The sequence below is a fragment of the Oryzias latipes genome, chromosome 18, assembly GCF_053564925.1.
Source record: "Oryzias latipes strain Hd-rR chromosome 18, Olatipes_Hd-rR_3.1".
NCBI lineage: Eukaryota > Metazoa > Chordata > Actinopteri > Beloniformes > Adrianichthyidae > Oryzias > Oryzias latipes.
In genome coordinates, this window is record NC_136254.1 from 28,036,073 (window position 1) to 28,061,708 (window position 25,636).

The 25,636-nt window shown below is 38.1% G+C and overlaps 1 long non-coding RNA gene across 1 annotated transcript; it reads left to right on the forward strand.

Moving 5' to 3' along the window:
• The first annotated feature begins 19,576 nt into the window (after positions 1–19,576).
• Positions 19,577–25,254, forward strand: LOC144987168 (uncharacterized). Its single transcript, XR_013651047.1, has 3 exons — positions 19,577–19,809; positions 19,936–20,190; positions 24,997–25,254. It is a non-coding gene; the product is annotated as an uncharacterized LOC144987168 (long non-coding RNA).
• The last annotated feature ends 382 nt before the right edge of the window (positions 25,255–25,636 follow it).

Genomic DNA, 25,636 nt, shown 5'->3' on the forward strand with positions numbered 1-25,636 from the left:
TATGAGGTCTTGTTTGAAGTTTATTTTGTTCTTCAAATGCCACAATTTGCAACTTTTAAATGATAATCAACATGAACCAAAAGGGACTGGGCTGACTCATTCGCTTTATTAAATGTTTTTGTTTCCACAGAAAAGTGAGTCTTGATCAGTCATAAAAAAAAAAGTTTTGGTACAGAAACAGAAACAGCATTCTGCAAACAACCATGCTTAATATAAGCATTATGTGACTTGCACTTTTTGTGAATGGTGTTGATGACAGTCATCCCAATGATTAAGTAGTTTATGACACAGACTGAGAGATCATTTAAAGCTCTGGAGACTTTTCCAGGTGTTTTGACTTAATTAGCTGTAAGAGTTTTCAACATGTTATATTTTCACAATATTCTAATTTCTGTGACACAAATGTGTTTTTTTGTTACCTGTAAGCCATGATTATCAAAGTTATAGGAACATTTTTTAATCAGTTGCATCTAGTGATAAACAATACCACACTTTTAAGATCCAATACAGTCTGATTATTTTTTGCATGAAATATTTGATACTGATTACTGGCATTTTTTATTGGAGATTTTTTTTAAGGTTGTCATAAGTTATCCGAAAAATTACCACCAGAGACAGACCAGATAACTTTTTTGTGCAAGGTTCAAAATACAAAACAAAAATTAAGATAAATATGAATAAATAAAAATGTATTAAAAAAAGAACAAAAAAGTGCACATTGAGAAAGTCTGATTGGTATTTTCGAAGAGCAACACTAATATTTTTTAGGTTGGAGATAATTTAGCTGTTGGCTAACCATCTTTGCTGCTTTAGAAAACAGCCTTTCTGATGGAACAGATGTAACACCAGTTCAGAGATATTTTTTAGCTCTTTACTCAATAGTGAAAATGCCCTTTTATTTTCTTTCTTCAAAGACTCCTCATTCCCTGGGATCAGTTTTTCTTTCATGTATTTCAATTTATGCATCTGTGTTTGCTGTACGACTGCTCTGAGAACCTAAAACCTGAGTGTCAAACTCATTCCACAATCCTCCCTGGGAAACTGAACATGGTGGCATAACTAGTGGCTCTTCTGGTCACATGACGGCTGGAACAGTTCAATACGCTGTGAGCAGGGAGGAGTTTCAACACAAAATACTGGAGTAACTCACCTGCTAATCAAAAATACATATAAATGATGCATGCACTTTTATTTTTTCTTGTTTATTAATTAGCAATCAATATTTTAGTATAGTACTCAATACTAAAATTGGTGATGTATGGTAATAAATACTTGGATAACTTGGCATTGATCATCCCATCACTAGATGGATCCTCTCCCTCTGGCCCGGCTGCAGTTCAGCTGCTGCAGCTCTAGATGGGGACCTGTATTGCCACCTTGCTGTGGTGACGCTGGGTCCCTGCATGCGTTGATGCATTGGTGGGCTAAGCACCTATCCCCAAAGGAAAAAGTATGGAGAGATGTTTCTGCCACCATGTTGCACACAAAACTGTCTAAGCTGTAAATGAAAATATTAAATAATTGCTATCAAAAGATTTATTTCAATGTTCTCCATGTTTAATTTATTGAGCTTATTTTCTTGTTTGATTTTTATTTTGGTGTACACCACTTGTGTTACGTTACGAAAAGTGCTATATAAATAAAGATATTTGATTTGATTTGATTTAAGCGTTTGAAATGTTTGTTTTTATGTGTAATAATTTTCTGTGAGATTGTGACGAAGTAGCGTCACAGGTTGCAGGACAGCGCCTGAACATGAGCCTTAATTGTTTGTTTTTTTCTTTTCTCCCAGCCCAGTAACAGTTTATAGTTTTGTGGGACACAAATCATTCACATTTCATTTTGTGTTTAATTCTAAGGGTGCACACTTGGTTTTAAACAGAATCTCACTCACATCAAAGTTTTCCTCCACCAACAGCCAAACCAGAGCAATGGACACACCAGCATTTATAGCCACAGGAAATAGGAATTGATGTCACATGTCAGGGATTTTTTTTTTTTTTTTTTGCTTTGTTCCCCTTTCTTTGATTTTTTTTTTCAAACCTATTTCTGTATTTCAATTGTTGTTCTTTCTTTTCTGTTAAATATCTGTAAATTGGGATTATGTTGATAATTCTTCCAGTAATTTGTTTTAGGGAATTGTTTGGACAATTGGCCGGTGGGAGGGGCTAAGCCTTTCTAAGGGGTGAACTTTTCCCAGTTGGAGAGAACAGTCTTGGTTGCAGTGGTGGCAACGGGCTCTTCTGAGATCAGCTGAATTTATTGCTGTGGCATATTGACTAGTTATTGTTCATCACACTAAAGTCTGATTTTATTGTAAGGCCGTGAATGTTACACTGTTAAGGATAAGCACGCGCTGCATTCTGGTTGTAACAGAGTTGTAATAATGGCTGAATAAAGAGCCAACTAAAGCAACAACGTCTCATCATTGAAGACACTACAAGTGGCGACGAGGATGAAAACCTATTGGTTTCCGGAGGGAGAGACACTCGGTGTCGGTGCTAGTGAGCACAATGTCCCTATTTGGAAGAATTGATGAATTCAAGCCAGACGGTGAGCCATGGTCGGCGTATGTGGAACAATCGAACAATTTTTCGAAGCTAAGGATGTAGCCGACGAGAAACGAGTGGCAACGCTGCTAACGGTTATGGGCGCATCCACCTACGGACTTCTAAGGAATTTGGTGCAGCCTAGTAAACCTAAGGACAAGACGTTTGATGAGATTGTTACAATATTAAAGGAACATTTTGAGCCTAAGCCGATATTGGTGGCAGAGAGATTTCGTTTTAACCGATGTAATCAGAAGCCCGAGCAGCCGGTGGCAGAGTATGCGGCGGAGTTGAAAAGGAATGCAACCCATTGTGAGTTTGGTGCCAACCTGGACTCCTCACTGCGTGATTGTTTTGTGAGTGGAATAAACAATGAGGCTAATTTTTTTTTTTCCATTTGTGAAATTACACACAAAAAAAAATAATTCTATCCTTTTTCTCGCTCCCTTTTGTTATGAGATAAACTCATAGATCTGAATCATTTTTGTTGTCACAGTCTGGACAGTTGCAAGTCCATGTCATACTTATTTACAAGGATTTTATGTTAAAATTTACAAATGTTAACTGAAATGAGTTTTACCCCAGAAATAAAGTAAGACAATGTTGTAAAAATTATGATTGATGTGATCAAGTTTGTTATGTAATTGCATGACATGAGGTAACATTTGCTGTTGGTACTCAGCTCAAAGATGAACCTGAGACCTAAACTAAAGTAGCTAACATTCTTTATTATGACAGCTCAAACAAACTGGTTTGCATTACAGTTTTCTCAGGCAGTTGTTTTTAAAACCATCTCTGAACATAAAACTAGTTGAAATCTGACCTACAGTTAAAGATTCAAGCTTGAAAGTCCCCATTGAAGGATGAGCGTAACTGAATACTTGCATTTTCCAAGAGGAAGTACAGACACACATTCCTCTTTAGATGGCTTAAGACAGATATCAGTTTCGTTTGAAACAACTTTTCAGCCGGCCGTCAAGTGCAAAGCACAACAGCAAAAGATAGAGAAAAATTAAACAAAAGCGAGCAGCTGGTAACAGCTTTCATGATTTGCTGTTGTGTTTCAGTATTTGTTACTTTTTACTGAGATTTGTTGTTGTTGTATCTTAAATGTAAGCGTGTCTTGCACTTCTTGGCCACCGTACTAAGAGCAAATTGAATAAAGAAATACTCAAAAATGCAATTTTAAGCACATTTTTCTTTGTGCATCTTCTCCATTAAAAGGAAAAAGCTCTAAAAATGTGTTAAAAACACCAAAACACAATTTTCACTGTAGTAGTTTTTTTTTTAAATCAAACTCAAATATCCAGCGCCGAATATCAGACAGTTGTACAAAGAATTTCACTACATGTCAAACTGCATATATTTACATTTGTGAAAAATGAAATTAGAATTTTCTGTGACTTACTTTTCTGTCACTTTTCACTTTCCTATGTGCTAAAAACACTCTTAACCTTCCCTTTTTTTGGCGGCCTCAAAGCTTTAGGTGGGTTCTTATGTGCAGGAGGCTGCAGCCATCTGACATGTCTAAACTAGTGCATAACTGAACATAGAAAACTAAATGATCCACCGTGGAGTTGCATAAACCTCAATTACACGAGGAATCTTTAATGGTTACAAAAAAAAAACAGGTTAAACAGGTTTAAACAGAAGCGAACAAGTCATGCACTTAACTAAACACAGAGAGGAAAACTGAGTGGGATTAAAAAAACACTTGTGAATTAGCCTTGGGCAAATATTTTTATGCTGTCATTGAAATGGCAGCTGGAAGGTTATCTTGTGTTCCAACTTTAAAACATTGGTAAGTGGCATATAGTGTCTGCCTAACTTTCTAGAAGGCCCAAAACACTTTACAGTCCCCACCACTCCCCACCCCTTCTCTTCTTCAAAACTCTACCATTGGACACCCTACACTAGTGCCCTTATGGACTCGAACCCCTTACCCAGTCCACAACTTTATGTACTTCAATAGTTTCGTTATAAAAATGATAAGAGGGTTAATTAACCACAGCCAGGGGCCGGAAGGGGGGTCTGGTGTGGGGACCACAGGATTTCCTATCTGCTCTTTACAGATGATGTTGTCCTGTTCGCTTCATCGAGCCAGGACCTACAGCATGCGTTTGGGGTGTGTGAAATGTAAAGCGGCTGGGATGAGGATCAGCATCAACAAGTCTGAGACCATTGTTCTTGACCGGAGAAAGGTAGCTTGCCCTCCCTGGGTGAGTGGAGTGCTCCTGTCCCAGGTGGAGGAGTTCAAGTATCTTGGGGTCTTGTTTACAGGTGAAGGAAGGTCAAAGCGTAAAATTGACAGGTAGACTGACACAGCATCAGCTTTTATGTGGTCATTGTTGTGGTTCGTTTTGAAGAGAGAGCTGAGTCAGAAAGCAAAGCTTTTAAATTACATGATAATCCTCGTTCCAATACTCATCTATGGCCTCGAGCTCTGGGTCATGACCGAACTACGAGCGGCTAAAATGAACTTCCTCAGTAGGGTGAAAGGGCGCTTCATTCATGAGGTGAGGTAGTGACTGAGCTCCTTAGAGAAGCTCAGTGAGCCGTGGAGCAATTAGGGTCCCAGCTGGTCTCTTAAGTATGGCCAATTCTTTTTGTTATTTTAGTAGCTTTCCATTAAAGAAAATGCTACTAAACAAGACAACTCTGCCAGAGGAAGCTGTGATGTGCAGTGCAGCCACCTGCTCGTTATCTCAGGTCTTTTTAACACAACTCCATCGGGCATGTACAAATACAAGCGGCTAAAATGAAATTCCTCAGTAGGTGGTTGGTTGCTTCCTTATTGAAAGTTACCGGTAACCTATAGCTGAAATAGAGACTGATCTCTTTAGAGAAGCTCAGTCACCCAAAGAGTGCTTGGAGTCCCAGCTGGTCTAATTCAATTCAATTCAATTCAATTTTATTTTTATGAATGAAAATGAAAAAAAAAATAGCCCAAATTCACAACAACAGTCGTCTCGATAGGCTTCGTATCGGTAATTGAAAAAGTTAAACATAAAATCAAAAGGATCATGAATACATAGAATTCAGTAGGAAAATACTAAATTGAAATAACAAACAGACTGAACTAAACGTTCATCCCTGCCTTTAGACCCCCTTCGTGGTAAGGAAAAACTCCTAAAAAAAACGGATTCCGGAAAAATGAAGAAACCTCAGGGGTGCCCGCTTGAAGGAGGGATCCTCCCCCAGGACGGACAGGTGATTTACCAGAACTCATGGAGACGAATTAACTTATCTAATTCTACAACTGCATACTGTATAAAAAGTCCAGCAGACAAGCTTCATTATGGCTGATCCCTTTTGTTTTTTTATTAGCTTTCAATTGAAAAAATGGTACTATACAAGAAAACATAGCTTGTGAACACAGCTTCTTGTGTTTACAGCTTCAGTTGCGCATGTTTGACGAAGTTTCTTGAAGGCCAATGGGATGGGTTGGATATTGTGGTTTTCCCGCATACAAATCAACACTTTGAAGTGAGGCTTGAACCATTAATTGTCATTTATAAAATCATTGTATCACGTTAAAGAAGATTGTTTTGAAATCTAATTAGGTAGATTTTAATTATCTGATTAACTTAAAACAGCTGGTTCACCGCTGTTTGATCTAATAGTCATTGTTTATGATTAAGTTATGATTTTTATAAGTGTGAAATCTGTCCTATTTATAATGATTAATTTCAGGAACCTGACATAACAGCAAGTAATTTGTCATAATCAGGAGAAGGTACAATCTGGAGAGATTGGTTTCTCAATAGGGATAGAAAAAATCCAGCTAAGGGTTTGATCACAATGATTGGTGACACTACAAATATTTGAAGGGGACTTTGTTTTTCATTTGTTTTTGTTTTTTTTTACTTTTTATGGAGGTCTGTATTAAATATGACAAGCATCATTTTATCTTTTAGTGTAGAATATTTTATAGACATCAAGGCATCAATGCTAGATCCCTCGTGTAGAAATGACCACTTAAACCCTGAGAAAATGTTTTCTTTTCACAAATATAATAGGGTAATGAAGGAAAGATTATGATTTTTGTGCAAAAGAACCAAACACAATGGAGAAAATATGAAGTGCCTGAAAGGGCACCTTATATAATTGCATGAACCTAATAAAAGTTTATTCTCAAAGTTTAATCAATTTAGGTCATGAAATAACAAAATAAAACTGTAAAAAAATTCAACGTCAACATTTCTCTCAAAAAACATATTTCTAATCGAGCTATTGACATGAAATTTTCACCAGACGTCGGCATCAACCCAAGTAATGCAAACATAGAAAGAAATCCAAACATTTATGTCCATAAATGAAGTTATGTGTCTTCTTCCTCTTTCGGCTTCTCCCATCAGGGGTCGCCACAGCGAACAAGTCGCACGGTAAACTTGGCAATGTTTTACGCTGGATGCCCTTCCTGACGCAACCTTCTCAAACCGGGCTTGGAACCGGCACAGAGGTAGAGAAGGGAACAGGGAGCAGCCCGGAGTCGAACCCTGGTTTCACGGACGGAAGGCGCCTCAAACCAGCACGAGCCAAACCGGCTCCCATAAATGAAGTTATGTGTAATAAAGTGAAATGGCACATTTATTTAATACTTAGTGCAAAAGCCTTTGTTGGTGATTACAGCCTCAAGATGCCTCCTGTATGGAGAAACCAGTCGAATACATTGCTCAAGTGTGATTTTGGCCCATTCATCCACACAAACTGCCTTCAAATCTTCAAGGTTCCGGGGGTCTCTTCTGTGAACCCGGATCTTCAGTTCTTTCCAAAGATTTTCAATTGGATTCTAGTCTGGTGATTGACTGGGCCATTCTAGCAGCTTTATTTTCTTTTTCTTCAACTAGTAGAGTGTTACCTTGGCTGTGTGCTTGGGATCGTTGTTTTGCTGAAAGATCCACCCTCTTTTCATCTTCAACAGCCTGGCAGATGACAGCAGATTCTGATCAAGAATGTCTCGATACTTTTCTCCAGTCATTATTCCTTCAATGATATGAAGTCTACCAGTACCACATGCTGAAAAACAGCCCCACGCCATGATGCTCCCACCTCCAAACTTGACTGATGGTATGGTGTTTTGGGGGTGATGTGCGGTGCCATTTTTCCTCCAAACATGTGTCTTATGACATCCGAAGAGTTCAATTTTGGTCTCATCTGACCAGAGTATCTTCTCCCAGAATGTCATGGGTTTATCCAAATGTTGTGTCGCAAACTCCAAACGAGCTTCAACATGCTTCTTCTTCAAAAATGGAGTCTTGTGTGGTGTGCGTGCATGGAGGCCATGGCGGTTGAGTGCATTACTTATTGTTTTCTTTGAAACAACGGTACCTGCTTATTCCAGGTCTTTCTGAAGCTCTCCACGAGTGGTCCTGGGCTGTTGGAGAACCTTTCTGATGATTGTTCTGACTCCTCTGTCTGAAATCTTGCGAGGAGCACCTGGCCGTGGCTGGTTTATGGTAATGCTGTGTTCTTTCCACTTCCGGATGATGGCCCCAATGGTACTCACTGGAACTTTCAGAAGTTTAGAAATGCGCCTGTAACCAATGCCTTCAGTGTGTTTTGCAACAATAAGGTTGTGTAGGTCTTTGGACAGCTCTTTGCTTTTACCCATCATGCAATGCTTTTTGTCTAACACCTTGCTGGTGAGAAACGTTTTTAAAAGGCATCAATCAGGACTATACCAGCTGATATTACTTTGCACTAATAGGGGGCAGGTTAACCTTCTGAATACTGACAAACTCCAGCTGCTTTCTTGGCTTGCCAGACCTTTTTACCCCTCCTTTTCTTCATGTGTTCAATACTTATTCCCTGTGCCATTTCACTTTATTACACATAACTTCATTTATGGACATAAATGTTTGGATTTCTTTCTATGTGTGCATTACTTGGGTTGATGCCGACATCTGGTGAAAATTTCATGTCAATAGCTCTATTAGAAATGTGTTTTTTGAGAGAAATATTGACGTGTTCAATACTTATTTTCCCCGCTGTATATTGTTAAAGCAATAGTAAAGGTTTGAGAATAAAAAAAACTTTTTGGTGGTAAAATGAAACATGTCTTATTTTGAAAAATAAAGAAAGAAAGAAATAGTTAAAAGAAACTGAAAAAAAGAAACTTGGAGCCTTAGTGCAGAAGTAATTTTTGCCTTTACGCCTCGCTTCCAGGACTTCACCACGAGTGCTACCTGGGATTCCCTCCGAAACCGCCTGTTTGATCCATGCTCACCTCGCCAGCCGTTCACGCCCTCTCATTCTCCACAGAAGCCCTCCAGCCTCGCCACGTCTTCCTGCCACCCACCTGCAGTCTCGAGCCAAAGACACTGCATCTGGAAGATCACCTACAAGAACAAAATAAATCAAACTACTTACCTTAAAACTCTCCTGTTTTCTTTCCGGGTTCCAGCATCTGGGTCTGTTTCAAAGTCTCGGAAATCATGACAGCAACCAATGAAAGATCTAATGCCTTTTTTCCATTTTCTTTTGTTTTGAAATCGTTTAAAAACGGTGTTTTCCAGCGTAAAGTTTTCCAGTGCCACTGCATTCCTGGACTGCTGGAAGGGGAGGAGTTTTTTTGCTATATTGGAGGAGGAAAGATAAAACAAACAAGGACTAGCAAGCAGGAACACAATTTCAAAAGAATTTGAAGAAGAACATGATATCTAGTGAGATATGTTAATGGCAAATGGCTCATTGTCACGCAGTATTCACTGTTGCAAGAAAGCAAAATTAATGATTTATGTTTTTCTTTTAAAGGTTTAACTCATGGATTATAGAGTGATCATCCTCATTTTTGCAGGTCAGTACTTCTTATATGAATATCCAGGATTTGTATTTTTTTTAATTGATGTATTTTATTTTAGTACGTGCATTTGCATTGGTTGAGTTTGATCATTAGAAATGATGGTTTAAACTGTAAACTTTTATCTAGCAAATGTCTTTATTGGAAATAAACAACAAATTAATACTCAAAAGTCAATTAATCATTTTTTAATTTTTTTATATTAGTTATAGTTTTCTTTTTTGCAATATGAAAATTGGAGAGCACCATTTTATGCAGCCCTTTTTTGAAATACTGCTCAATAATACAATAATACAATAATCTTAACTTTGTAAGAAGACACACTTTGCTAAATACCGTTAAAAATGCAAAGCAACAAGTGTCGAAAAATGTATTAATTACTAAATGCAGTATAAATAGGCTTTGTTTAATTAACCATTATAGCTTTATTTTTTTTATTTATATTATAATTGCTTAAGAAAACTTTATGAACCAGCTGAAGGTGGATTATTTAGTTTTTAGAGTAAGTATTTATTATATGTTTAAATGTAAATCCCATTTAACACTGAAGAGCAGAAGTAAAGTAATGCAGAAAAAGTAACTTTGTAAATAGACCCTACTTGGCCAGAGTGATTCCACAGCTGTAGTTGAACCACATCACATTACACAACCTGATGCGAAGTGAAAAAACTATGGGGAAGTTTTTTAATTTCAGAAGAAAAAAACATTTCTGTTTCTTAAGGGAAGTTACATTTGTTTGAACACCATATACGGTTTTAACTCAAAATGATTAATTTACTTTGTAATAAAAGCAAAAAATGATATATATAAGGTAAGATAAGATATCCTTTTATTAGTCCCGCGATGGGGAAATTTCCTTATTGCCGCAGTAGTACAGGAACAGAGAGAAATATATAAAAGAAACAAAACTATGGAGTCAGTATAAACACATATATACATAATATACACACATACATTTCCGAAAATTGCACAGGATGACCATATAATAAGTTATTGCACAGGGTAAGATAAATAGGACAGAGCCGATGATGTTGTTTAACGTGGTTCACTGGGAGCAGCTAAGGTTGTAATACATATGAATGAATAAGTATAGTTACTGTTTTTTTAATAAATCCAGCCAAATGCTCAATTGGGAAACAATACTTTCTACATACATGAATTATAATTATAAGTTTATTTTACAAACAGCACTAAAAAAGTAATAGCAGCTGAAGTATGCCGTTTTGTGACCAGTGTTGGGGAACTCATAGCAAAGTAATAACTTATGCTATGATATCAGCTATGCAGTTATAATCTTAAATCATTTTGTACATGTCCTCCATTACTTCCTTTGTGTATTATTTAAGTGTCACTCACAGCATGCCCATAGAAAAATGAGCATAAACATTTTCCCTCTTTGGGATCAACGAATGGTCTACAACCTTGTTGTTTCATGCAGACCACCCATGTGCTCCGTACAGGTTTGCCCTTTTTTTTAACCCACAGATAACCAGCAGACAAGGGCAGTTGTGGCTCAGGGTTTTTGGTGTATTGTACCCTCTCCTAATAATGACAAATTAATTGCTGTTGTCTTTTCCAGCTCTATCTAATTATTTTTAAAAGGACATATTTCACAATTTTCACTAAAATATTTTGGCCTGAGAAAACAGTAACTGGTAGATTACGTGAATGTGTGTCTGTCTTTTCTGGTTTTATAGATATATAGAATCTACTACATTTGATTTCAAAAGTGATAATAATAATGGTTTTTGTTAAGTTAATGCTTAAAGTTCTGAAAGTGTTGATTTGTGACTATGCGGAAAAACCAGAAAATCCAACCCAGCCCATTTTTTGACATTCAAGAAACTTCATGATACATTGACTGATTGAAGATGTGTTGACAGGACCTGAGATAAAGAGCTAAAGCCAAGATTTCGTACTTCAGCTGCCTCTGGCAATTCCATTCTGTGCTGCAATGTAACCCAGCAGGAAAATTCTCTTTTTTAAGTTATCAGGTTGACATTTTCTCAGATTTCTCTTGTTTAGTACCATTCATTCAATAGAAAGCTACTAAAAATTAGATGAGAAATAGGAATAGCCATAATGGAGACACCATCTGCTAATGCACAGTAAAAATATGTTGTAAGTTATGGACAGTCATTTTAACCTACTTTTTTGTTGGTGAGGTTTTTAGCTGTGTGTTGTTCCTTCTTGTGTGCTTTTACTTTTCCAAAAGTAAACATTATTATTGTCATTATGACTCAATTTTTCCCATTGTGTCATGGGACTACAGTTCCACAATAAGGACCTTAAAATATCTTATCGTTGGAAGTAACTTGCATAACACTTGGTGTTGCATAAAAAGTTGTGCATGAACCATTCTGTAAACCCAGGACATGATGAGTCGGTCTTAATAACATGAATTCCTTCAGTGTCAGTTAAAACATTGGGAAGAAATTAAAAATGTTTTTTTTTTATTTTTCAGGAGCAGTGCTCAGTGTTTCCTTTGCACAGACTCGTCAGTTCTACTTTGTGAACACTCCTTTGAACTGGACAGATGCTCAGAGTGTCTGCAGACAGAACTACACTGACCTGGCCACCATAGAGAATACAGCTGATGTTGATGCAGCTATTGCTGCAGTATCAAGTTATACAGGTGAGTTCAAGTTGCACAGTTAACCCAAGTTGAGTTATTTTCAACCACTGACTTTTTAGTGTGAACAAACACTCCCAATAGCCCCTGTGGAGCAGTATATCTCAGCTTGGGCTTCAAGCAATACACCAAGAAGGACAGCTGGTGTGACTTCTATGACAACTAACAGGGAACGGGAGATGTATGGCGTTTCATGGCTGCCATATATTGAATGAGCGTAAAGACAACTGAGCGGGTGTATTCAGGAACTGAGTGACTGAACCTTACAACAGCGCAGACGCAATTCTAACTGAGCGACCACGCATTTTACAATTGCACGCCTGCAATCCTAATTGATCCTGCGTGCTTTCCCACAGTGTTAAGGGGGCGTTTTTGTCACTCAGGGGCAATAACTTTTTTGGTTGATCTGATTGGCTGAAATTTGCATGTCAAATCCAGCGAGGCAGCGGGGCAGGACTTTCATTTTTCACAGCAGGGTGTGGTTAACAGGTGGCTCTTGAGCTGCATGCGGCTCTCTGCCTTTTATCATATCCTCTATATACCATACTTTTACAACAACTAGGCGAACGTAAAAGTCTTAAATTTTCTCCAGAATGTACATAGCGGCTCGAATGTGTTGTGTGATTTTGGTAAAGAGGACCTAGGAGGGAAAAGCATGAAAATGGTACGGAGAGAGGTGAGGATGTGAAAGAAGACCCCCCCCCCCCCCCCCAATAGTACAAAGGTACAGATGTGTGCATAATGCAGAACCCTGGATATGCAAAGAAGAAAGAAATAGATAAAAAAGACCCTGCAATACCCTGCAATAGATATTAAAAAAAACGGCGGATGTAACGTGGATTAAAACATTAACCTACGACCCAAGACCAAGGTAAGAAAGTGCAGCGGGTTTTTCTTGCTGTAAGTTTTTTTCATGTGACAAAAAAACTGCATTCGTTAACGTTTTAATCCATATTATAGCCGCCGTTTCTTTTCTATTAAAGCCTCTAAATGAAAGTCCCACCCGCTGTCTCCCTGGATTTGACATGCAGATTTCAACCAATCAGATCAACCAGGAAAGTTACTGCCCCCAAGCAACAAAAACGCCCCCTTAAAAACTGCGTGCAGGATCCCCGCTCAGTTAGGATTGCAGGCGTGCAGTTGTAAAATGCGGGGTCGCTTGGTTAGAAATACGTCTGCGCGGTTGTAAAGTCCGCTGAATCAGTTGTCTTTGCGCTCGTTCAATTTATGGCAGGGATGAAACATCATAGTAATGACCCTAGATGAGCTCAGATGTTATATTTCATTATTTTCTAATTATGAAAGCATGCATAAATGAATATTACAAAAATTAACCTGAAAATACTAGTCTATGATTGTACTACTGCTGGTGTGGTTCTCGACCAGGGGTCGGCAACCAGAAATGTTGAAAGAGCCAAATTGGACGAACAAAACAAAAAACAAAAATGTCTGGAGCCGCAAAATATTAAAAGCCCTATTTAAGCCTTATAATGAAGGCAACACATGCAATATGTATCTATATTAGCCTACTATCAAAATGAATAGGTTGCTAGAAATACATAATAAGCATTATTAAAAATTAAATGTTTATTTGCCCTGCAGTGCATTCAGCGGGGAACGACGTGTCACATGATTGCTCTGTTGTGCAAGTTTAACTTTGATACAACAATATTGAAACGACCCAGCTGGGACGTCACTTTAGCGGGGATTACAACGCCAAACTGCTAGTGCAGTGGCTTAATTGAAAAACTATCCGTGTCCTAGACACCGCACAACCCTGGATAGTTTCAAGCAAAAATAAACAGGAAGCTCACCAAATATCTTTTTCAGCATTAAGCCTGTTTAACCAAGCACATAAAACAGTTGAAACAGCATGAAAGTCACTTCAATTCACAATACTCTCACTCAAGGTTTTACCCCGAAACTCCCCACTTCCCTTGAGTCTTAGGGGCTGAAGACGGGGCTAACCCCCAGGTCGCTACAATATCAATGAATTATGTTTCATTGCTTTGATAAAATTAAAGAAATGTAATAAAGAAATCCAAATTTGATGTAATTTTTATTTTGAGGATTCAAACAAAATAATGCTCCCTTGGCATATCTGAAGTTTAATTTGTAAATTTGTGTTTTGTATTGTACGTTCGTTTTGTACAATAAAGTAAAAAAAAAGTCATGTGCATTTTACGTCTGTTAGCAGCAGGGGGTTGTGGGACGCGGTTTCCTGATCTAATTAGGGCTCACCATGAGCATTTCTGTTTGCCCACGTTTCTTTTCATATGGCAGTTTAGTTGTTCCACCTTAGTTTATTCTTACTGTTATGTTGTTTCTTTTTGTTGCGCCGTGAGTGTGCGAGGGAGACAGGTTGATCACTTCTGTGCAATGTTCAATGTGGTGTGTGTTTAAAGTATACAGGTTTGTAATGCCAGAAAGAAGTCTATGCTCTCAGCTAAGCTTTCTGCCTGCTCCTCTTTGACATTTCTCGGAGACGTGGCTTTCATGGGTCACAGACATTTCTCCAGCGCAGCCAATAGATTAACAGCTCTGCTTTTTGACAGTTTGGCTTTCGTCCTGCGCTATGCAACTGACATACCTGCTTGACGTTACAAAGGTTTTTCTACGCATTCTTACAGCATTGGAAAACGTTAATGTTTGTTTCTTGTTTTTCCTCCTACAGAAACCATGTTAAAACCAAAAATATATTTCTCTCACCCATCTTTTTACATTTTTCAACATTTTTGAAAATGCTCCAGGGAGCCACTAGGGCAGCACCAAGGAGCCGCGGGTTGCCGACCCCTGTTCGAGACATAGAGTGGGGCAAAAAGGTAATTAGTCAGCCACAAACTGTGCAGGTTGTCCCACCTAAAAAGATGAGCGAGACCTGTAATTTTCATCACAGGTATATCTCATCCATGACAGACAATATGAGGAAAAATAATAATAAGAAAGAACACAATTTCTTATTTTTAAAGAATGTATTTTTAAAATTATGGTCGTCAAGTATTTGGTCAATAATAAGTTCAACTCAATAATTTGTTATATACCCTTTGTTGGCAATGACAGCAGTCAAACACTTTCTGTAAGTTTTTACAAGGTTTTCACAAGCTATTGCTGGTATTTTGGCCCATTCCTCCTTGCAGATCTCCTCTAGAGTAGTGATGTTTTGGGGCTATAGCTGGACTTTCAACTCCCTCCAAAGATTTTCTATGTCGTTAAGATCTGGAGACTAGCTAGGCCACTCCAGGATCTTGAAATGCTTCTTACGAAGCTGGTCCTTTGTTGCCTGGGCAACGTGTGTTTGGGATTGTTGTCATGCTGAAAGGGCAGGATATTGGGGACCAACAAAAAAAAATGAACACACACACAAACACAAAAAAATGACAGACCCGGAAGTGCAACAACTTTATTGACTGAGGAACTGGAGTTTGTCATTTGGAGAGATGACACTAGAGGGAGCGGTAAAGATGACAGGAGAAGACCAGGTGAAATATCCACAGAAGCTGAGGAAGAGTTGGGCTTGAATGAGGAAGTCTGTTAGAAATTGGTGCTTGGGTCTGCAGGAACTTTGGAGAAGCAAAGAGTCAGGACTTTGCAGAATGTAGGACAACACAGAGCGTGAGCAGTGGCGGGTGGGCACATTGTGAGCTTTAATTCCTAAAGCATGAATACAGGTCAGTCAAAAGACATTTGACTTTGAGATCCTGAAGCATAAACACAGGCAGGTCAGAGAACGGTTTGCTCCAGATCATGAATTTTAAAACACAGGCAGGTCATGAGGCTGGTAGTTGGGCTGAAAAGCTAGACGTCCCGGCGGCGAGTGAAGCGGTGAGGCAGATTTATACAGAGGCGATCAAGGGGAGGGAAGCAACCCTGACGAGCAACCGCTGCCATGGTGGGGCGGGGCAGCTGCTGTCGTGACAGAAAGACCCAGCCACGTTTCATCTTCAGTTTCCTTACTGATGGAAGGAGACTTTCTCCAAAATCTTACAATACATGGCCCCATTTATTCTTTCCGTATTTATTCTTTCCTCCAAACCCCAAATTACTCAAAATGCAAACAAAAGACCACAAGAGCAAATCTAACAAAAGGTCAAAACCAGAATCAAACTAAGGGGGAAACCAGAGGCTTTCTCGAGCTACGGACCGGCAGACAGCAGGGGCAGGCTGAAGAACAAATTCCCATTCAGGAATGCTATGGAGCAGAGGATCCTGGGAGCTTTTAAAGCTTTGCTCCAAGCCAGCACTGCAGAGGGGGCGGAGTCAGCAGCTGTCCAGGAGCTGGACTTCTGCAGGTGCTGAAACTTGAGCACATACACACACACCCAGAACAAACAAACAATACCAGGGGTCAAAACAGTGGAGGACAGAAATATTGCTTGTTAGTAGGTGACCAAATACTTATTTTCCACCACAATTTGCAAATAAATTCTTTAAAATCCGACAATGTGAATTTCTGGATTTTTTTCTCATTTTGTGTCTCATAATTGAAATATAGCTATGATGACAATTACAGGTCTCTTTCATCTTTTAATTTGGATAACTTGCACACTTGCTGGCTGACTAAATACTTTTTTGCCCCACTGTATTTGTGCTTCCTTTTTATCAATCAGATTTTTCTGCTGCATTTCCAAATAAACAAATGCCACCTGGTAATACTCTGCAAACAGTAGTTTTATAGTATTTTTTTTAGAAATCACTCATTTTTCCCATATCTGTCATAAAAATGTACAAAAATTACATGTTTTACCTTGCAACCCTTCATAGTTTTGTCGTTGATCCCGTGGACGCCTGGCCTTAAAGTACCATTTCAGTCATCTGCTCTCAAATAGTTCATAGTATCTTGTTGTATTTTTAACCCCTTTTTCTTTTCTTTTAAAGCAACTCGTTAAAATTGTGCTTCAGTTTTTATTTTTACTTTTATATCAGCATTAAAACCTCATAAAATATTTGCTACCCTAAAATATAGGAGCTGTCACATTTAAGGTATTCTTGAAATCACTGGAAACAAACTGAACATTTTGTAAAATGCAAAGAATTAGTTTTTTGTTTTAATTTTTAGATCAGATTAGATTATTTGACTTTATTAATCCCACAATGGGGAAATTAATTTATCTGTGGCAGCAACAACGAAATTCAGAATAACATAAAAAAAGGACATCAAAAATGACAGTCATATTAAATAAATAAATAAATATTAAATGAATACAGCTGCAAAAGTGTAAAAAAAATGTGATCCACTGTAAAAAACATGTAAAACCTTTTTTTTTTTAAATACAAAAATAAGTAAGTAATAAAGTACGTACCAAAACAAGCAACTGTTCAGGAACATAAAACATTTGAAAACAGCAACAACTACAACAAAAGTAAATGAACAAATGATTAACAATCTGGTGCTGAAGGAGCTGGTCAGCGCCTCTACAGTTTGGTGCAGGGGGTGGGAGGGGTTATCCATGATGTATGTTAGCTTAGCCAACATCCTCCTGTCCGCCAGCTCCTCGATGGACTCAAGTGTGCAGCCCAGGACAGAGCCGGCCTTCCTAACCAGTTTGTTAAGCCTTTTCATGTCTCCCCCCTCTTTTTTCTTTTCTTTCATCACCTTTCTTTTGTACGTGTTGTTGGACCAGTCCAGTTTGTTGTTCAGGTGAACACCCAGATATTTAAAAGTGTCCACAAACTCAATGTCTGAACCCTGGATGTTCACCGGTGACTGTGGAGTAGGGGACCTCCATAAGTTCAGGACCAGCTCCATTGTCTTGCTGGTGTTTAGCAGCAGGTGGTTACTTTCACACAAGCCCACAAAGTCAGTAATGACCCCCCTGCACTTCTCCCCCCTGATACACAGCCCACAATGGCACTGTCATCTGAGAACTTTTGCAGATGACAAGTGGTGGGAGTCGTAGGTGAATTGCGAGCTTTTTAAATACTAAAAATAGTTAAATGATAGTGAGAGGATCAGCTTTGTCTAAATTTTTCCATTATTTTACTGACTGAATGAATTTTTATTTCAAAGGGAAAGCCTGGATTGGTCTTCGCGATGACATGCTAAACAGTTGGAGGTGGTCTTTGAGTGACAGCAGCTTTTATGGTGTTGGAGAGTCAACGTATCGGAACTGGTACCCTGGCGAGCCCAACAATGCTCATGGACAACAGTTGTGTGTCCGTTTTTATGGTTCCTTTAATGGTTTTTGGGATGACGATGATTGCTCTGTGGTACTGCCTTTCGTTTGCTATAACGGTGAGTTACCTTTCAGATTTTATTGACTTTAAATGCGCATTCTTCTAGACATATTCTTGTTCATTTAACGGTTAATTAGGCTCCCATCAAGAAGTTTGAGTTTTAGCTCCATTCATTGTAGGTTATTCCTGAAGCTGAACATCAATAACTTGGCTTCAAAACTTTTATATTTATCTGTCAGAATGTTAAAATGAAGGAAAACATTTCTTTGAGATCTATAAAACTTACCAGAATATTATTTAGTCATTTCAAGTGTCTGCTGGGCTTGTATTGAACATGTTACCTGTTTATGTGAAATGGGAACATAGAACTGTTGACAATATGAATTCTGCTGCACAAATGGTGATCTAGCTGGTGTTCTTCTTTCTGCAAAAAACACATCTGATTGATTAAGCATTGAGGAGACTTTGCAACTCTTGAATGAACTGACAAAAATCTTCATTTACAAAAATTTTAAACCAAGAAGATTTTTCTCTTTTTTTTTGTAACTTGTGTTTTTCTATTATATCTTTGCAGGCATGGTTGCTGGAACAGCCCGTTACATTTTCATTAACACCCCATTGACCTGGACAAACGCACAGAAATACTGCAGGCAGAATTATGTGGATTTAGCAAGGTACAGTTGCACTAATTTCTCCTTCACCTTGGATCTGCTTTCCAGACAAACCTCTCCTCTAAAGGAATAAAACACATTAGTTGATGTGAATTTAGGACGCACTGACAGTTTTTCTTGGCCCCTATCTGTACACCGTTTCTTTGAGTTTCTGACTCTTGAAGCTATTTCTCATTTTTGTTATACCTAAACTGCAATCAAGCAATAAAAGATTGAGCCTCACAAAGCAAAAAACTGTTTAACTGTAGATAAAATTCTATTTTGCATTCATTGTCCGACTAAAGTGGTGGCTTATTTTGAAATTTAAATTCGCTAAGTAATTAGTGTCAAACTTTACAATTTGATCTGCAAATGAATGTTTTTAATTGAATAAAACAAAACTAATTACACAATTGAATCCCACTGCAGTTTTACTTTTAATATGGTTTCTTACAGTAATTTGAACAAGTATAGAAAAACTGTCAGGCAGAAGCCGTAAAGAAAGACGCAAAAGTAAGTTCATTGATCCAGTGAAAGATGCTCAGTGATGCAAAGATAGGGTTGGATGGAGGTGGATAACCTGTTGTGATGAACTCTAAAGGCTGCAACCAAAAAATAGAAACGAGTTGAACATTTATTGAGATGATTTTTATTTCTCTGTTCAAATAATGGGAGGTTGCTTAGAAGATACTAAAAAATAAACATTCTAAATAATTGGCCATTTAAGCTTTCTCATTTTTTTGCTGTAATATATATTTTCTTTTTACAGCATACGGAATGATGCAGAAAATAACATCATTAAAGCTTTAGTAGGAGGTTTTACGGTCTGGATTGGCCTGTATCGCCAGAGAGTGTGGTCTGATGGGAGCCAATCTGTGTTTCAGTACAACATAGTCGTTCAACAAGGTTCAACTGGAGAAAAGTGTATTTCTGTAGAGAAGCCGGGACAATGGTCAAATAATGACTGCTCTTCTCAATTTCCATTTATTTGTTACAAAACAGGTATGTATGTTCAGCACAGCACTGATTAAAAATAGTCATATTACTGTTGTCAGTTAAAAAAAGGAGACATGATGTTATTAATACCTATAGTAAAATCAAATATTCAATTTTTTGTTTCATTCTCAGTTCCTCTGAATGTGAAAAACTTCACTTTATTGAGAAGAACAGAGACTACTGTCACTCTGCAGTGGAGTAAGATCATCAATGCCAGCTATGTGCTCCAGTTTAATGGTACAGAGAGGATGATTGCAGCCCCTGATGGTGATGGACCAGTAACTTTCACAGTCTCATCTCTCAGTGCTGGAACAACATACACATTCAATCTTTACTCTGTTTATGGAAACACCAGAAGCACCGGAGTACAACTGACAGTAACAACTGGTAAAATGATCTTAATTTTTATTTATTTTTCTTAAAGGAATTCATTTTAAATGTTAATAAAGGTTAGAGCAGCCACCTATTTGAGACAAAGGTGTGAGAAGTTTTGTTGTTGATTCAACCACATGGCCAGAAACTAATAAAGCAGAAAGATCAAAACAAACAGTACTGGTAGTGTGCCTTCTTATCCTTGGTACTGATAATAGTAAATAAATAAATGAATTATTATTATTATTATTAATATTATTATAAAAGAAATAAATTGAAATAAGAAATAAATTCAAAAGAAAATAATAATAAATAAAAAAAACAAGGGAACCATTTAACCCCTGCTGTGGATACATCGCCAAATCCCCGGGGGGCCTAGGCCAAGCAGCAAACAATCGCCCGCACAAAACACCAGCCGTGGGCCCAGGCTACCGGCCAGGCCCCAGGCTCACCAGGTTCCTGTATAGAGCATTAGGGGGAATGGGAGGAGGGGTCGGATAATATCAAATCAAATCAAACTTTATTTAAAAAGCACTTTTCATATAAAAATATAACACAAAGTGCTTTACTACGACGGAGTATTAGGGCCACCAAAAAAAAAAAAATTAGAGCCACCAAAAAAAAAAAAAAAGTAAATTTACGAGATTTTATCTCGTAAATTTACTCTCGTACTCTCTTAATCTCGTAAATTTAGGAGATAAAAACTCGTAAATTTACGACTTTTTATCTCATAAATTTACGACTTAAAATCTCATAAATTAACGAGAAAAAAGTCGTAGATTAAGGAAAAAACACCGAAGTTGTCCGTTTATCGGAACCTAGCTTGAAGATGAAGTATGTGGAGCCTTTTGTGAAGCTTCATTTCCGGATTATTATAGGTTTAAAACAAAGAGATTCTGAACCTTTTGGCGACTCACAATCAGATTATTTTCCGTGTAGTAGTCTTTCCGGGGTTCAGTGTCAGTAAAGCGGTGTTTAATATGTAAAATAAGGAGCTCAGAGACACGTTTGGGTGTAGACAATCGCTGCAGCCTTTATTCTCCTTTACATTCACATATCCTGAAGTTCATTTGTCTCATTAAGTCATGAACCTGTCATCCCAACACCAATGCTGAAGTAAACAGTGTTACAAACGCCCCCTCCTGCAGATGAAATGTCCCGTTTCAGCATAAAACAATAAAGAGGAATGAAAATAGTGTTTTATATTAGCTTTGGAACGTTGAAAATGCCAAAAACAGTGATCCTCCTTTTGTGTGACGGAAGCGTCACACAGACGTAGAGATCTGGTCTTTGGTGGAGGAAGAAAGGATTCAAGCGAACAGCTGCAGGGACACCGACGACGGCTTCATCGGGCTGCAGAGATCCTGCAAACCAACCATCAATAAATAAAACTTTAATGAATCGTAAATCAAACAAATGACCTTCCAGACATTTGGAACGTTATCAATAAACATACAGCTCACCTGTTCAACAAAGTTTAGTCTGTCTTCTCTGCGGCTGCACGGCGTTCATCTGCTGCTCTGCATGCTCACTTCCACTGTAATCTCCTAAAATTACGAGTTTTTATCTCCTAAATTTACGAGATAAAATCTCGTAATTTTACTTTTTTTTTTTTTGGTGGCTCTAAATTTTTTTTTTTGGTGGCCCTAATACTCCGTCGTACTTTACATTAAAACACAACAAAATATAAAAACAAGCACTGACGATTTAAAAATAAATAAATAGATAGGGCCCCCCTCCCCGTACCTAGCCCCCCACTCCTTTCACACCTCCCACCGCCTAACTGATGGCAAAGGACAATAAGAGATAGGCTGAGCACAAAAACAGGATGCAGGAAACGCTGATAATTGGAACGTCCCCCTCCGTGAACAGCCGCATAGACGGCCAAATGCAGCATCACAGGCGGGGACCGCTCCACCACAGCGAAGGAGTGATGCAGGTCCCCATCTAGAGCTGCAGTGGCTGAACAGCAGCCGACCCAGAGGGAGAGGTTCCAGCTGAGGAAGCACCGGAAATAAAAATGAGAATAAAAAAGTAAACATATTGATAAAAACAATAAAACATTAAAATAAGGTTAATTAAAATAACGCGTTAAAAATTAGGTTCAAGTTTATAAAACAAGATAAAATGGATAAATAAATAAAATAAAACAAAAATAAAAAGTACATATAAATAAATGACTGAATAAATAAATAAATAAAAGTAGTAAAAAATTAGCTAAAAGCCAGGTTAAAAAGATAGGACTTGGTCCTTTTCTTTAAAGCATTAACGCTCTCTGCGGCTCTCAGGTCCTCTGGCAGACTGTTCCATAAACGGGGGGCATAGTGTTGAAACGCAGCTTCTTCATAGGTTTTGGTTTTTACAAACCGAATGGTTAACAGACCAGTGCCAGAGGATCTCAGGGTCCGCGAAGGTTCATACTTTACTTAAAGATATAATAAATAAGAAGGCGCAAGACCGTTAAGACATTTAAAAACGGTTAAAGGTATCTTAAAATCAATCGTGAAGCATATGGGGAGCCAATGCAGGGATTTTAAAATTATCTAATATGGGGGGTGAAAAAGGTTGTAGAGAGTAGAGTACTGGGGGGGTGGAGCAATGGTTGCGCGGTGATCTCTGGGTTGCTTGCGGAGACGGGGCGCCGGCTAGGTGGTGGGCGATCCAGGGGTTCTCAGGACCCTGGCTTCTCAGTGCCCGGTGGCCTCCATGGCTGCCGCCTGGTATGGCCAAGCACGCCTGTCCTGTGGCCTTGGGGCCCAGTAGCTGGGTTCACCTATGCCTCCTGGCGCCTGGGGTGCTCCCAGGCCTGGGGTTCTCTTTGGCAGCATGCATGTATTTCCACCACCACGTGCACACTGCCACATTGCTCCCTGTCTGCTTAATCCCCCCTCCTAACCTACAGTGCATTGATGGACAAATGTCTTCCACTCATCTTCGTGTCAGAATTTCACCTTTAGATGTAATATTTGTCTTTCCAGCAGATCTGATATAATTGTTACAGATTAAAATAATAAGTTATTCAAAACAGTGCTTGTATCCCCCATTTTCTCCACCTCTTTTCCTTTTATTTTCTTTCACACACCCCCAATCTTCTCCTCTCCCACCCCAGACACACTAAATGTAAAAAATAAATCAAAATAATAAAGTAACAAAAAGGGGTTTATACAAATTTACACTGTTCTTTTTCCTTCAGCTCTAATCTGTTTGCCCAGCTGTTTGACAGAACAAGTTAAAAAAAAAAATAATCCATAGTCAGGCTGTTATGCACCTCTCATTCAGGGGACGAGGGAATAACATTAAAGGCATAGACAGTAGATTTGACGGTGTGGCACCGTCAGCATAAGACGAGAGTTTATTGTGACCTTCTTGCGGCCTAATGGAGAGCACCATTTAGGCAAATTTAGGAGGGGGGTATGGGTTAAAAGGAAGTGTCAGAGGAAGTGAAAATGGAGAGTGACGGAGGTGTAATGAGCTGATGTGGCCCTGCATGGAGCTAGTGAAGTGCTCATTGATCTTGAATAAATGAAAGAACGCTCTCACTTTGGCTTCTCTGCATTAATTCCCGGCGGGACAAACCTCCTGCAATTAGTTTTTTTTTTTGTATTCTGCTTCCACCACTTCTTTAATCATCCTCCAACTTCTTAACGCTCCCCCCTTTTTTGCTTTATCTCCTTTGTTTTGTACCTTTCTCTCCCATCTCTAAAATGCCACTGTCTTCTATCCTTCTATTCCGTCTGGTCCTATCAAAAAAGGCACTAGTGCAGTGCTTCTCAGTTATTTTTTGAGAGAGAAAAAGAAAAAGAAAATTTTCGTGCCACATGCCGCGGTGACTATGAATAGGATCATTATCTATAAAAATAGTGTAAGTATACTAAAATCGTACCTTTTAATATTAACAAAATAAAATGATATAAATCCACTTTAGACAAACATTAAATCTATTTAGCCACAGAAACCCGGTTATGCAGAGAAAAATAATTCAATCAATAAATAATAATAAATGTAAATTGATCAGAAACATTAACACAGCAACACCAATATGTTTAATGTCTTTTGTCTGAAGAAATAAGTAAAAACATGGTTCTGATTTTTTTCTAAATGACATTAATGAATGAAAACAGACAGATATAGTAACCCAGAATAAACAAGTTTAACCTTAAATAATGTTTAACATGTTTTCCATAAAAATATTTTTGGTCCAAATTACACAAATGTGAACATGCTGTAGAACAGAACAAACAAGGCCTGGAAATTTTGATAATAAGAAATAAATCAAATCATTCCGTTTTCTTTGCTCTTTTGTAAATTTTCTTAGAACTGGACTCCTGGCATCATTGTTAGCAATAAGTTTATTTTTCTGCTTGGTGTGTGATGTCCTCTGTATGTCTTTATGAAACGTATCAGAAGGATTTGATTTTTTATAAATCTGTTTTAAATCATTTTTAGGTCTTATAAAAAATTAAAATATTATAAACTAAATTGTAAAACTCAGTGGGATTACTCGACGAAGCAGACCTGGCGGGCCAAAATGATGGCCAGGAAGCCGATTGATTTTATGTTTTACTTTTTCAATTACCTAACTGAATACTACAACAAAACAGGAAACCCTACAAAATAAAACAGGAAACTGAACTGAAAACTTGCCAGAACAAAAAGAGAATCAAAACACAAAGGCAGAGAAACTGAAACCGTCACAAAACCAATAACTTTGAAATGACTTTATCCAGTTTCCTTCAGTTTGACTGTAACTTTAGTGGATATTCAGATGGAAATAAATAGTGTTTTTCTTGTTTCTTTAAAATTTCTTCTGCTTTTTTTTAGCTCCTCAAAATGCAGACAACTTTAGAGCATCTGCACAGACTGAGACCAGCATTACTCTTGAATGGAGTAGAATGAACACAAATGTCAGCTTCATCCTGCAGTTTAATGGAACAGAGACAAACATCAGCGCACCAGAAGGAGGAGGACCTGTATCATACACGGTCACATCGCTCACTGCTCGCACAGAATACACCTTTACTCTCTTCTGTGTGTTTGAAGGAATAAGAAGCAGTGGAGTGACAGTTAAAGCATTTACTGGTAAGAATCTGTGCTTGGTAAATTGTGCCTATGCTCAGGATGTTTTCACTCTAGCCAGTTTTGTTTGAAGTTTATTTTGCTCTTCAAACACTACATTTTAAATAATGATCAACATGAACCAAATTTACTGTGCTGATTTTGCTCATCGAAGTGATAAGAAATCATTGTCATTTAAATCATGATGACTATTGAAACCGAGTTTTAGCATTTGATGTAAATTTAAAAATGTGGCACCATTCCTCGAAAAAGGGTGTTTCTACTTAATACTGAGCAAAAGGTCTGAGTACCTTTGACCATGTTATTGGTTGAATGCTGTAAAGCATTCAACCCTTTGTTTTCCTGTTTCTCTTTATTTATTATTCTTTACGCCTATCTTCCGCCG